Raw genomic sequence first — 15,090 nt, 5'->3', positions numbered from 1 at the left:
CAAATTCCTCAATGTAGGCTGTCACTTTTTTTGTCACCATTGAGATACTGCAGGGAAAAAAAAGGAGCTGATAGACTGAGTTTGGTTATATTGAGAGAAGTTTTCCAGTTTGGGTGGAGAGCTTAGAGATTAACCAGGATTACATATCTTAAAACAAAACTACACAAAGGAAAAAAGATGAGGCAATTGTTAACTCCAGGGAAAACCAATGGTATAAGAAAACAATGTATTGTCATATATTGACCCCCTTGTCTCATCTTTAAACACTAAAAATTTATTTAGTTAAATAAATATGTTGGTAGGATAGGACTAGTGATAAAAGTTATATGGAAATTGTAGTGTAAGCGTTAGATCCTCATCTTCCATTGAAGAAATTTAAAATTTTTTAAAATTGAAAATTTAGAAATAACAATGTTATTTGGAAACATGGAAGTAAATAGAAGAAAATTAAAAGTGGCTGCCTCTGCTGAATAAATAGAAATGGATGTGGTAGGGAGCTGCTGTTTATCATTAGAATAAGTGTTTTAGCTCATTTTATCTTTTTTAAGTAAGTATGTGTATTTTGATAAAAATAAAGACTAAATTAAAAATTTTCTAAAAGCCTCAAGACAGGGAAAGCAAGTGCTATCATCTTGCAAGACATGCTGTAGATCCAGGAATCCAGACCAATAGAAAAAAGATAGTGTGTTTTCTTCATGTCTGTCTTTAGGATTGAGGAACTGTCTTCCAGAAAGCCCCAGTAGGTTTCTTCTCATATCATACTGTCTAGAACTAGCCAGATACCTATCCTTAAACCAGTTGCTGGCAAAGAAATGGCATATGATTAACTTAGGCTAATCAGAACTTAACCCTGAGTCATATGGGGGATAGAAGAGAACTTTCAAACACAACAGATGCTCTGCCAGTAAAGGAACACAGAACTGAGTCAGCTGGGTGGTCAATCAAAAGTGTCTATTGTCACACAAAACATATTTTTATAAAACTCATACTTTATTGCCTTTTCCTTCTTGTTTTTTAAATTAGTGAAAGGCTATAGGAGTAGATGCATTTGGGTTCTTATCATGGTGAGTGCATCAGCATTTGATGTTTATGAGCTTTCGACCTATACTCAAGATGAAGGGAAAGCATCCCATAGGTAATGCCGCCAATATGCCATCATGGGGAACTAGGTGTTGTTCAGTTTTATCTGGTTTATATAAAGGCCATCTGCTTTATTTTCTTGTTATGTGTTTGTTCTTAGTATTTACAGAGTTACACAGTGCTATGATTCTGACAGCAACTAATATTAACTCACCAACTGCCTGAAGTGTTTAAAAAACATGTGAGCTACACATCTGTAATATGTACCAAGAAAGGGGCTTAACTCTTACAAACCATATACATCCAGATAACACTTTGCTAGAAACTACACTTCCTAAAGGTTTTTAGACCTGCCTAATATAGTTGAGCATGCAATGCATATTATAATTGTGTTCTGGGTCACTTTTGAATATATTAAGTCCTTAACATAATCTGTAAGCAAGGTAGAATTCTTTTCTTAAAAATTTTATTTAATTTTCATTAAAGTTGACATAAAATATTATATTAGTTTCAGGTGTAAAACATAGTGAATAGACACTTTTATAACTTATGAAGTGAGAATCCCAATAAGTGCAGGACCCATTTGACACAAGGTGGAATTCTTGGTATTTCATTCATGCTGAACGAGTAGTTGAGGTATCAGGAGGATATGTAGATTTTTATAAGATTTTGTGGATGACGGGGTATATAGGTGTGACAGGAATCCAGGTTCTTTGGCTTCTAGCTGCAGGACCCTGCTCGGAACACTTGTGATTTCTACTTACAGTAGAAGACTTAGTAATATAGGGAGGAGGCAAGAGAATGAAATGTTAACCAAATTCCATTCAGAGAGTGCACTATTGCTAATCGGCCCTGCAGCCAAACCAGAAGGACACCTGCAGAGCAAAGGAAGGTTTCTGCTGGGATTGCTAAAAACCCAATTTCCCTCACCTGTGGAAGGGGAACAGTAATAAAAGTCTTTAAGTGGTGCCCTTCACAAATAAACTTGTTCATTCCCTATGGCTAAAACCATGGGGAACCTATGGATTAAAGGCTGGGGACTGCCAGCAGGCCTTTCAAGCTACATACTCTTTCCCTTCCCCTTCCTCACTGTATGTGCATATCAAAGAAATAGGAACTAAAGGATGACATATAAACTGAATTCCCTGAATACTCAAGGTCCCTCTCATTGCCTTTACACTGTCTTTCACTGACTCTCTCACTGTCCCTCTCACGCTCTACCTCTGAGGGTAGATCATACTCTGTCTGTGGAGTGTTACCCCTTTTCTAATAAACTTTCTTTTTGACTCTAACTTTGACGTGTGTTGAATTCTTTCTTCACCCCTCCACCAAAGGACCCTCTTCTTCTCTAGCTTGAGGGCTTGGTCTCCCCCCACCTGGGGAAATTAGCCCTGTCCTGCATCATTAGGATAAAATTTTTCCTAGTCTTAATCCTAATTTCACTCCAAAATGATGTTCAAGTCTACATTATTAAAAACAATCCTGCTAGGAAGCTCTGCCTTTGTATCACAGATGTAATAATATCTTTAGATTATACTTAGGGACCCACCAAGCAGGAGAAAGATAACCACAATGTAATTCCTGGGTATTTCCTAGTTCTAACAACAACAACAACAACAACAACAATGACAATTAATATTGATTGAGCATTTGCTATATGCCAACTGCTATGCTCAGCACTTTTTAAACATTCTCTTATTCAGTCTTTAAATAAAACAAAACTTCATTGAGATATATACTATTATTTTCCCCAAATTACTGAAGAGAAATATGACTTTCAGAAAGGTTAAGTAGCTTGCCCAAGGTCAGACATTTAGAAAGTGAGATGGAATGGGAACTTGGATCCAGGTTTTTCCAACTCTAAAACCTCAGGTCTTGGAATAACTATTTTTTTTTTTCTGCCTATTTTCATAAACAACTTCCCCACTAAAAATGCTATTTAGCTATAAAATTCTCTGCTAGATTTCCTGAGCTAAGTCTAAGATACAGTCATCTAAACTTCATGGACTTGCTCTACAAAAGCTAAAGAAAACACACAGTTCAGGTGCTTTTAGGAGACCATATACTTGCAAACTCTATAATCTCAATACTTCTTCATTTACATTGACCTTCCCCTGCTTTCATCTAGTACTATTAAGTTGTTACCAAGGTGAAGAAGGGAATCTGCTTACCTTATCCCTTAGATCGTGATTTATAATAAGAAATACATATTTGATGTTTGTCCCTGTTTCTGTCACAGAGCTCCTAAAACCTTTGGAATTTCCAGTGATGAGCATGATAAAGGTGTCTTTTGTTATGTTAACAAGGTGACTTTTGTAAAGCACCTGAGGATGGGAGCAGTTGCCAATGGAGCCAACTATGTGATTAGAGGGTTGGAACATTGAGTCCCACCCCTCACCTTTGTATAAGGGAGAGGGGCTGGTGGTTGGTCAGTTATTTAATCAATCACGATGAAGCTTCCATAAAAAGTCAAAAGAACACGGTTTGGAGTGTTGTTATGTTGATAAAGACCAGAAGATTGGAGGAGAGTGACCAGCCTGGAGAGAGTGTGGAAGCTTCTCACTCTTCTCCATGCTTTGAGTCTCTTCTGTCTGGTTGTTCCTGAATTACATCTTTTCATAACAAACCTGCAACCTAGTAAGTAAAACGTTTATCTGATTTCTTTGAGCTGTCGTAGCAAATTAATCAAAGCTAAGGAGAGGGGGTCATGGGCACCTCCCATCTATAGCTGGTGTGTTAGAAGCACAGGTGACAACTTGTGATTGTATATGAAGTGGCGGTGGGGGTTGACAGTCCTGTGAGACTGAAGTCTTAACCTGTGGGGTCTGTCTCCAGGTAAGTAGTGTCAGAATTGAGTTAAATTGTGGGACACCCAGGTGATGTCGGATAACTGCTTGGTGGTGTGGAGAAAAAAAACCCTCCTTGTTGAAATTAGTGTCAGAATCGAATACCTCTTCTGTTTTTTCACTTTGTGTATTTTGTGTATTATTTTTGGCTCAGTGTTGGGCTCCTTTGACTCGCTCAGGTGGCTTATATTACTGGATTTTGCCCACCAGCATCAGATAATATTAAATTCTTTAGAAATACTTTGTTCCCTTCTACTCCAGCTTTCTTTTGGCACCACTAAATTTAATAATTAAAACAATAATCATTTTATCATAAGAATTACCAAACATAAAAGTTTATATTTAAAGAAACTCCTGTGTACAACTTCCCCTTTCAAGTAGGAGTTCTAGGCTGAATCTTATTAACATTTGCATAATGCCTCTCTCTGGCTGTTCCCTAGGCCACTCAGAAAACTTAAACAGGCCCTGAAGGGTCATGCCTAAATTAGATGATTAACTTTGCTTGGGCAAAATCTGGAGTGAACTCTGAAAGGCAGTTTGAGGAATTGTGTAGTTGAGAGAGGTCAAAATAAAAGAACAACAAACTTCAGGCAAGTTCTCCGTACAGCCATGATATATGCTCACCCAGTTAATTAGAAAGGGAAAAGTGTGAGATACCTCTCTCCAGAGTCTCTTCTTTCCAGCCATCAGGAGAGTTACTTGTAGTCATTTTATCACTTGACTAATCCTTGCAAATATCTTGTAAAAATCTCTTTTTCCAAATATCATGAAATTGGTTGTGGTAGAGGGCAGAACTCTAAATCTGTGTTGATGGATTGTATCAGATTAGTAGAAATTATCCTTTTTCCTATTTAGCTGCAACTCATTCTTAATCTAGTATAGACGGTTTAAACAACAGCATGTAGAATCAAAGGACAAGTGGACTGAATGGTTAAGGGAAAGGTAAATCTCCTTTTTACTCAGCTTGTCTGATTAGTCTGAGATTAGAACTACCCATGATTTACTTCTATTGGCCTCCATGATTTCTTCCAAGTATCTGAAAAGGCGAGCAGTAACACAGGTTGCTAATGGAAATAACTTGGCCTTGGAGAAGTGACACTCATCAACTTGTGGTTAGCTTCCCCCCTATCTTGTTTATAATTAATAGCTGATCATTTTCAGATGTGTTCTTCACTTCCCAACCCTCACTTTGCACTAGATGTACCATTCGATGGTATATTCAAGACTGAATTTGCAGTGAGCAATAAACTTACTAGGGAGTTGATTTTGTTATATAAAAAATCACTGTTACAATAAAGAAAATTTAAAGGTAATACAACAAATGTTTTTACCTTGCGGCAGCTGGTGGGTATTAGGTAATTAATGTGCTCGTAGTCTCCCAAAGAAAGAGTTAAAGAATGGAGAGGGAAATACACCCAGAATCTAGAGTAAACGGATAACAAGTAAACATGATACATTCAGTTCTGACCAGTTCCTTGTTTTTTTCAACCCCCTACTCCAAACACAATGTGATTGCTTACTATTCAAGTGTCTAAATTACATATAATTCAAACCTCTTCCAGTCATCAGCCCAAATCCTACCTATTCCCCAAAACCTCACCCAAGGCTACTTTCTCTATGAATCCTCTTGCTCCTAATTTCCCTTCTCTGAGCCTTGGGTCATGCAAGTTCGCCTTTATTTTTGGTTACCTATTATTCATTAGAAGAGTGTTGAAATCCTTTCTTCATATTTGATGTATACCAGTCATGTTTCTGTAACTAGACTGCATGCTTCTTGAGAGCAAGAATATCATATACTCCCTGTTACATAAAGCACAGTGGAAGAACATGGGTGATTTTGTCGAATGATCTAATTTGTACATACCTCCTGTTTATAGATCAGACTATTGTGAGCATTCACCTTCTGGGCTTGAAATACAGTTTTAAAAATTCTGAAGAGATATTTGGTGTATGATGAAATACATGTTTGTGTTTTTGGTTTATAACTCCATGTGACTTTAGGCAATTATTTTTTTCATGCTACTCCAGCTCTGACCTGTCTAGGCTTCCACAGCCTGAAGTAACATTATATCATTGATCTGACTTAGATTGAATCTTCTGTATGTCAGGAAAAGGCATCAACCCATAGCGTGTTTTCAGTCTGGCTTAATACATGTAACAAACCCTAAAAAAAATATATATAGGTCGAAGATAATTAGAATTTAAATTGCATCTGTGGGACGTGGTTTCATAGTATAGCGGTTAGCACATCTTCTTTACATGTAGAAGGTCCTGGGTTCGTGCCCTAGTGGAGCCACAGTCCATGGTCTACGGCCATGCTGCCCTGAACAAGCCTGATGTCTGATATCGTAAGCTAAGCAGGGCCGGGCTTGGTTAGTACTTGGATGGGAGACCACCTAGGAAGACCAGGTTCTGTAGGCATAAATAATAATAAATAAATAAATTATTAAAAAATGCATCTGTGAAAGTATGCTTGGCATTGAACATAGTGGGAGAATCTTGTAAAAACCTCAGAGCAAAGATGATCACACAGTTAACCTTTGGCCTCATGCTGGTTTCTGCTCAGCTCAATCAAGGTTTTTAAATGTACTGACGTGATTGGTAGTTTCTTTTTTTACATTCTCCACTTTAAAGTGAACATATACATATTGGGGGCATTTCACTTCAATTAGGCACTTATTCTTCTACCATAAATTGCCTTTGCTAAGGAAATATTCTTTTTATGAAAATGCCTTATTGTCTTGTGGCTTATTGGTTCTTTTTCTTTTTATCCCATTTCTTTATCACAGTAAAATATAACGTAAAATTTAAAACATTAAATGGTATTTTTAAGCTTATAGCAAAAAATAGCAATTTTTTCTTCCATCCTATTTACTCCTAATTCTTGCTCTCCTGAGACAACCCCTATCAGCTTTTTTAGCTATTTTATATTTACTTCTGTATCTGTAAATACTATTTATATACTACTCTTTATTGAATTATTTATTTAAGCTTTACGTATTCTCCATTGAATGCCTATGAGGGAGGGTGAGAACTGAGTTTTCTTAAATACTTAAAACACTCACTATATACACAGTTACACAATGACATGCCTACACAATGTAACCACATTTATTCATAAATACCCTATTCTCTTAATACAGTTATTCTCTTTCCCAATATAGTGGTATTGTATTTTTAGATTAATATGTTTATATTGCTGAAACTATAAAACAATAATAGCTGAACCATGTACTACATCACAGTCACATTTTATTTCTTGTATAATGTTAAGTCCTTCCTGAGCTCTCTCATTAACACATTTAAATTTTGTTTAGTTAACTCTATCAGTCACAAATTTATCTCTAGAGTCTCTAACAGATTTAAAGATATCTTAAATATATTCAAATACATCAGATGTTTTTTCTGTTTTATTTTCTTACCGGAGACATTGCTTCTGGATCCCAGTTTTCCTGTTCTAATTTTGATTGATTGCTTTCTAAGCTTGGAGCAGAACAGTCATTCTGGAAACTTTGACATCCTGGGAATTCCTTTTGCTTCTCTTTTGTTTTGAATGTTTGTTTTCTGGGTCCCAGATATATCTCTTTCTAGTTTTCTAACTTGTTTACACGTTCATCTTTTTAGAGTTCCCTAAGAAAATTGTGACACCTTTTCTGTCTGAAAATGTCTTTTTTTTAATCTACCTAAATTAATGATAACTTGGCTAGGTATAGAATTCCAGATTGTAAATTATTTCCTCTAGAATAGAGAAGTGCAATATCCTTTCTCACATTCTTTTGTCTTTTTTATTCTGTGAACTTTTAAGGATTTCTATGTGAGGTGTTTTGAAATATCAAAGTACAATGTCTAATTGTGGATCTTTCATTTCAGTATTTCACAAGTGTTCTCAATTTATGTCATGCTCTGCCATTTGAGTTGTACTTTTTTTCCCTTGGGTAAATTCAGTTATAATGTTGTATCTGGAATTGCCATTATTTGAATATTTCAAATATTTCCATATTTGAAATTTAATTCCCTAATTTTGTTCATTTTTTAAATCTAATTTTCATATCTTTTGTTCTAGGTTTTGAGACTTTTTCTCAACCATTCAGTTAAAACTATATTTTTATGGTATTATTTAAAATTTTGATATTAATTTTAGATTCTCAGTTTCTTTGTTCTGATACTTTTATAATAGACTTTTTCATGTTTCATAGTTGCATTTTTTATCTCAACAATATAAATCATAGATGTTTTTAAAGTTGTTTTAGTTTGTCTTAATTTCCTTTTCCTCTCATATCACCACTTTTTCCTTAGTTTTATTTCAATTTTCATATCCTTCTTTTGGCTTCTTGAGGCCTTTCCTCAAATGTCTGGTCATCATTGACTTTTTATTCATATTTTAATGTGAGGTGCACACATACACACAACCCTATTCAAAAGCTCTCTAAATTGGCAGTGCTTGTCAACTCATAAGCTTCGTGGTTGGCTAATCAAGTTGATCCTGCTTGTCTTGTTTGAAGACCTCCAAACATCACTATCCAATATTTTTTTCTCTTGGGCTTTTCCGTTTCCTCACAGAGAAATCTACCAATTTCTTGCATAAATGATGATAAGCATTGTAGGAGACAAGTGAAGGTAGGAGGAGTGTATGGTGATCTCACTGTTCAATATATTCAGTGTCACTCTCACTGTTCTAAGTATAGTGTACACTTCTTTCTGTAGTTACACTTGAACTCTTTCTCTAGGGCTTGCTTGATTTAACGCATACGAAGTAAACAAATGTGTGTGATGGGCACAGGGCAACCACCTGGGGTGATGAGGAAAGTATGTGGGAGTCTATCTGCAATTTAAAGCCTTTTGAAAGTATTATTTAAAACCAATCCTTCTTGCTGATGGAATGTGCATCCCTACCTTCACTATTTGTTCAATGCATATCCTCATTCTTAAAACAGTACTTGGCGCATATTACTCAATAAATATCTGTTGATCTAATGAAATAAATGACTTTATATCATTTGCCTTTGCAGCATTTTTTATGTTTTATTGATTTGTGCCCTAGAGGTCCAAGGTTCACCTTTTTCAGATATGTTCTTTCAGTTGCAACTCCTCTGCCGAGATTAATTTGTCTTCACTGCTCTTTGATCCTTTCCTGTTCTGTGTTTATGAGCTTATGGCTTGTTTATTTCTTTGCAGTCATTTTTTTTGTAGGCATTCGAGATGGAAGAGATGGAGACAAATGTGTTTAATCTGCCATATAGCTACTTAAAGATTCTCTGCTTTAATTTTGTTAAAAATATATTTTTTGAAAAAATATTTTGAGGATTGAGAAAATATAGAAAATTATGTATCCGTATCTGCTTTGAAGTCTTATCATTTTAGTTATCTTTGCTTCAGATTCCTATTTCTCTGTATACTTATACACACACATCTCATTTTTAAACAAAATCACACAGTTGTATAATTAAAGACTTTCGAGTCTTCAATTTCAATCTTTTCCCTTACTCCTCAAGGGTATTTTAACTTCATTTGTTATCTTATCCTAGCCATATTTATCTTAATGTTCATGTATATAGCCCTAAATCTGTGGTTTTATTTTGCATGTTTGAAATTCTATGTAAATGGTGTATTGGACATATTCTACAGCTTCTTTTCCCTCAACATGGTTTCATGATATATACATGTTGATGCATTCACTTCAACAGCTGTAAAGCATTCCATGCATATATTCTATATCCTTTACTACTGTCTATCTTAGCTTAAAAACTATCATGGAACACAAATCAAATCCTTAAAGCTCATTGCATTGCACCACTGCAAAGGAGCAACAAAAATTTTAAGAGACTGGACCTTGGTGTCAAGAAGATCTGGATTCAAATCTAGAACCTTCCACTTACTAGCTGTGTTATTTAGGGCAAATTACTTAACCTCTTAGGCCTTGGTATCATTATAAAACAAATACTAATAGCTTAGACCTTATCGTATTAAATAAGCATGTAGATTTCACTACAGTATTTGACAATATTAAGTAGTCAAATAATGGAGCTGCTGTTTATAATTACCAACAACTCATTGACTCAAAGAATTTTAGAACTGGTAGTTCAACTATTTTAGGATTTTTAAATTCTCTCTACAAAATTCCTTCCAAGAAGTATTCTGACCTCTGCATAAATACTTTCGTCGACTTGAACTTCTGAGAATTTATCCAGGATTTGAACAGCTCTGTGAAAATGATGCTCATTCTAAGGAATAATAAGAAAAAATGTCTCCCTGAAGTTTCTGCAGAATTGGTCCTCGTCCTACCACATGAGACCAACAGCTCTGGTTTAATCCTTCTTCTATGTGACAGACTTTCAAATATTTGAAGACAAATATCAAGTCCCCTTGAGTCTAATTATATTGAAAATGGGGGAAAAAAAATAGAAAAGGAGGGGAATTGGTATATGTCAGTGATGGCTGAAGCCTCACATATTGAAACAAATATGTAGAGGTAAGTACCTTAGAATTTCCCTTCTAGTTTCTCCAAAATGAAAAGTCACCAGAACCTCCCTTTGAGGAAATCTTGTAAATGCTATTGAAATTTTTTGTTACTACCTTTTGGGGACCTGCCTTGATAGTATTAACATAAGTGCTACCAAATGGAGTGGGAAATAATCTTTAAACTATCTTATAGAGAGTCTTTATTGTAATCTATTATACTTTCAGCATGAAATGGATAATAGAAGGAGATGCTCTGGTTTTACAAGGCAATAATTTGGTGTCTGAGCAGTCAAACTTTATTGTGAGGGAGACTGCAAAGCAGCGTATCCCGAAGGAGCGCTCTCTGACAAATGCAGAACTGCTGCCACTCCAGAGGTATGGTCAGTCTCAGGAACAGTTTTGTTAACAAATATAGTTCTGCTTCCTATTTCCCTACTTGAGTTTCTGACTTTTACTACAGGCATTTTGTTCAAAACATACATAGCAACAAAATATTTTCAACTGGAACCACTTTTTAAAACTGCCCACTTAGACTGAGCACTGGGACTTTTTCAGCCCCAAATCTCAACATATCAGCCTGTATGGCCTCCTTTGAGATGTCAATGAATCTAATTGTGCCCTTTGGACAAGTCTATAATGAGAGGCTAGGGTAGGAATTGGAAAACTATGGTTCAGACTGAATCCAGGCTGCTACCTGCTTAGGTATGACTTGTGAACTAAGAATAGTTTTTAAATTTTTAAATGGTTGAAAAAAATCAAAAATCAAATATCAAAAGGAGTTTGATATTATGTGACACATAAAAATTATATGGAAATCAAATTTCAGTGTTTATAAATAAAGTTTTATTGTAACAGACCCATTTGTTTACATATGGTCTATGACTGCTTTCTTGTTAACAGTGGCAGAGTTGAATAGTTTCAAAAGAGACCTTGTGGCCCACAAAGCCTAATGTTTACACTCTGGCTTTACCAAAACAATTTGCTCATCCTTGGACTAAGTAATGAAGATCTGGTTTGTGGGAGGAACTAAGAACCTCAATCTGAAGGGAAAAAGAAAAAATCTAGTGGCATCCTGGAAGGGAAGGTCTTATCCAAAATTAAAAAAAAAAAAGTTAGTGAAGAGAGTTTGACACTGTGCATGTTTCCATGAAAGCCATAAATCAAAATGACCAGAAGCTTTTAAGGTTTCTTAAAAGCTCCTCCCAGATTTGGACAGCTCTATGAAAATTATGCTCACTGTAGGGAAAGAAATGTCTCCCTATAGTTTCTGCCAAATTGGTCCTAGTGTCACTTCTTGGGGCCAGGCAGCCTTCATCTAATTTGTCTTCCATATGACACTTTCAAATACTTGAAGACAAATATCAAGTCCCTCTGAGTCTAATTATATCGAAAATGAGGGGAGGAGAGAATAGGAAAGAAGAAAAAGGAGGGGAATTGGCACATGTCAGTGATGGATGAAGCCTTACACATTGAAACACTCTGCTCCCCACCCCACCACCACCCAGGCTCACCATTTTATAGTAACTATAAAAAACAATTCTCAAAGTTCAGGATTGGCAATTACTTTAGACAAGGATGGAGATAATAGAATAGGCTGCGAAACTTCTATCTTGCTCTTGTGACTTCAGATGTTGAGTAACTGACATTAGAGACAAAGAAAGGAAACAGGCCTGCCAGTTCTTGGGGGTAACAGAAGAAAAACCAAAACAAAATAGTAGCTACTTGGAAAATTGTTGAGAGATGATGCACAAGTGAAATGTTCCCAATAGATTCACTGAGTATTGTCAAGAAAAAGTTGTCAAAGACGAACTTGGGCACAAGAAAGTACTGACTATCTTGTCAATGGACTGTTGGATGTTGTTTAACTGACCATTGGGGATTATTTGCTTCCATAAGGGTGTTCTCCTTGGACCTCTTTTGACTTGGTGACATTACAGCTCTATAGGGGGAGAAGTTTAACTACAGAAAACGAAGTAATGCAAGTAATTTTTATCCATAGCCAAGCAAATGAATTGTGTCTAGATACAATTGAGTTCTACTCTGTAGAAAAGATAACCACAAATGTTACTTTTCTATGGCACTGTAAGATAGTAATTTATAGGCAATAAAATTGGTCAATATCTTACAGGGTATCTATTATTGCCCTATAAGATATTAAGCAGTTTTCTTTTTATTAGCATTTTCATTTCAGAATTACCATTTGCATATTTATGTATGTGTGTCTCCTCTTCAAATTCTTTTTTGAACTCATGTTAATCAGTTTCTTCATTAACGAATGAGTTAAATAAACCTTTGACATATGTTCATTTTGTATATGCGTGTGAGATGTTTTAACTCTGAAAAAAATTTTAATAATATAAGAATTATATCAATGTATTCACTACAAAATTCTTTTAGATATGATTAAGTTCCTTTCCAAAGTAGTCTTTTTTTTTTTTTTTTAATGCATTTATTTCTTCTGATTGCACCAGGAAGAAAGCCTCAAAAGATGCTAACATGTCTTGACCAACTCTGTTGTTTTCTAATTGTTCCAAATCTGTCAGGGCTGCTGATCCTTAAAACAGAAGAATCGGGCTCCTGGAAGTCTGTGGTGAGCAGCAACTGTTGGAAGTCTATGCAGGAATTCTGACTTATAGACCACAGAAGCTGTAGCTGGTTGAATTACTTCACTGTGTGCCTGGGTGGCCCATTCTATTCCTGAATTCTACCCTTGAATTAAGAAGCCTTTTTGTTCTATATATAGTATGGCTTTAAAAAAAAAAAAAAATCAACATTTTTGTTTATAAAGGGAAATAGCACCACACAAGAAAACCTTGTTTATATCTGCCACCAACTAGCTTTGTAACCTTGTGCTAAACATTTCTTTTATTTTTCTTCTTTGAATAAGCAAAAAAGTCCCACTTCACAAGACATTAAAGAAAGTTTGTAGATACAAAACAGACAATGTCTAAATGAATTTTTATTCAATCAATTCCTTAATTTATTCAGTTTTAATGCCTACTTTTTAAAATTACAGTTGACATACAAGATTCATTTCAGGTGTACAACACAGTAATTAGACATTTATATAACTTACGAAGTGATTACCCTGATAATTGACTACTCTTATGTCCTTTATCTTTGCTGAGGTCAGTCACCAAAGAATGTCCATATCTCTCATCTCCTGGACTATGGTCCTCTCATAAGGGGCTGTGCATCTGACCCATCTTCTAATTTTCCAATTTGTGAAACCCTTCTTCAGTGCTGTCAGTCATCGACAAAATGCTTCGTCTTGTTGTTCAGGACATTCTACCCCAAAATATGGCACTTTGGCATAATGAGAAAATGGCAGAAACAGAAAGGTCACTCTGACCTCTTCCCCTCCTTCGCTGAAAGCAAGAGATTAATCTTCCATGTGAAATGTGCCGTGCCTGAACCAGGAGGAAAGGAGCTATTCTCATCCCCGGACACAGAATGTAGGGCCCAGAAGGCTGTATAAACAAACCTTGTTACTTCTTCACTATTTACTACCACTACCCCAAACCCCTTTGTCTCGTCAGTTCTTCACATATTTCTTTGTTTAAAAAGTCTAAAAGCTTTCAGCTCTGGTCATTTCTTCAGGTATTCATTTTCTTATGAAGGCTCCCATGTACTTGTAAAAATTCAATACAATTTTTGTATGCTTTTCTCTTGTTAATCTGTTTTATGTCAGTTTAATACTTAAGCCTAACTAGAGACCCAAAGAGGATAAAAGGAATATTTTCCTCCTCTAAAAATTATACCTCTGAATGTTTCCTTCCTTATCTTGCTCTTACTGAAACCTGGCTCTTTTTAAAAGAAATTACTTCCTTTGAGGCTCTTTTTGGTGGTTTCTATTTCCTCTCCCATAATTTCCATACCATCAGAGGTGGAGTAGGAGATCTTTCCTTCTCATGGCCATTTCCATCTCTCTCTCTTTGCCCTGATATTTCTCATTTTTGATGCTCATATTTTGAGAGAATATAGCCACTATCTTTTCCGGTTGCAATAATCTACAGATGCCTAAGTTAGTTCCTGTTCACTGAAGAGTTAGCTTCTGGCTCACTGTCATTCTAGGCAACATACTTCTGTTTTAACTGGAGATATCAGAATACATGTAGATGATTCTTCAAACTTGTTCAGTTCCTTGAATTTTGTTCAGTTCCTTGAATTTTGATTCTACAAAGATTTTATCTTCTACTCTGCCTCAGCTACTTACTGTGACTTCTCAACATATTATAGACCAATAGTTCTCAACTGTGGTTGTTCCCTAGAGGATATTTGGAAATGTCTGGGGATGTTTTTGATTGTCATAGTTGGTAGGCGCTATTGGCATTTAGTAGGTACAGGCCAGAGATGCTGCTAAGCATCCTACAAAACACAGGACAGCCCCTCACAACAAAGAATTATCCAGCCCCAAATGTCAACAGTGCCAAGATGGAGAAACCCCCACATAGACCTTGTTGTTTACAACAAATACACCCCTCCATAATCTCTGTTTCAAAAATCTCACTTTCTAATCTTAAAAAAAAATTTTTGAGAAAACAATTCGTGTATATATATACACACACACACACACACACATACATACACATACATACATACATACATACATACACACACATACATACTCAGAAAGACCGATTATATTTGCTGTTGCCCTTTTCTCTTCCCATTGTTTTCTTGAATCTACTTTAAATAGGCTTTC

The sequence above is a fragment of the Pteropus vampyrus genome, unplaced genomic scaffold (genome assembly GCF_000151845.1).
Source record: "Pteropus vampyrus isolate Shadow unplaced genomic scaffold, Pvam_2.0 Scaffold8, whole genome shotgun sequence".
In the NCBI taxonomy this organism is placed as follows: Eukaryota; Metazoa; Chordata; class Mammalia; order Chiroptera; family Pteropodidae; genus Pteropus; species Pteropus vampyrus.
The sequence above is the reverse complement of the archived record's forward strand: the minus strand, read 5'-3'. Positions refer to the sequence as shown.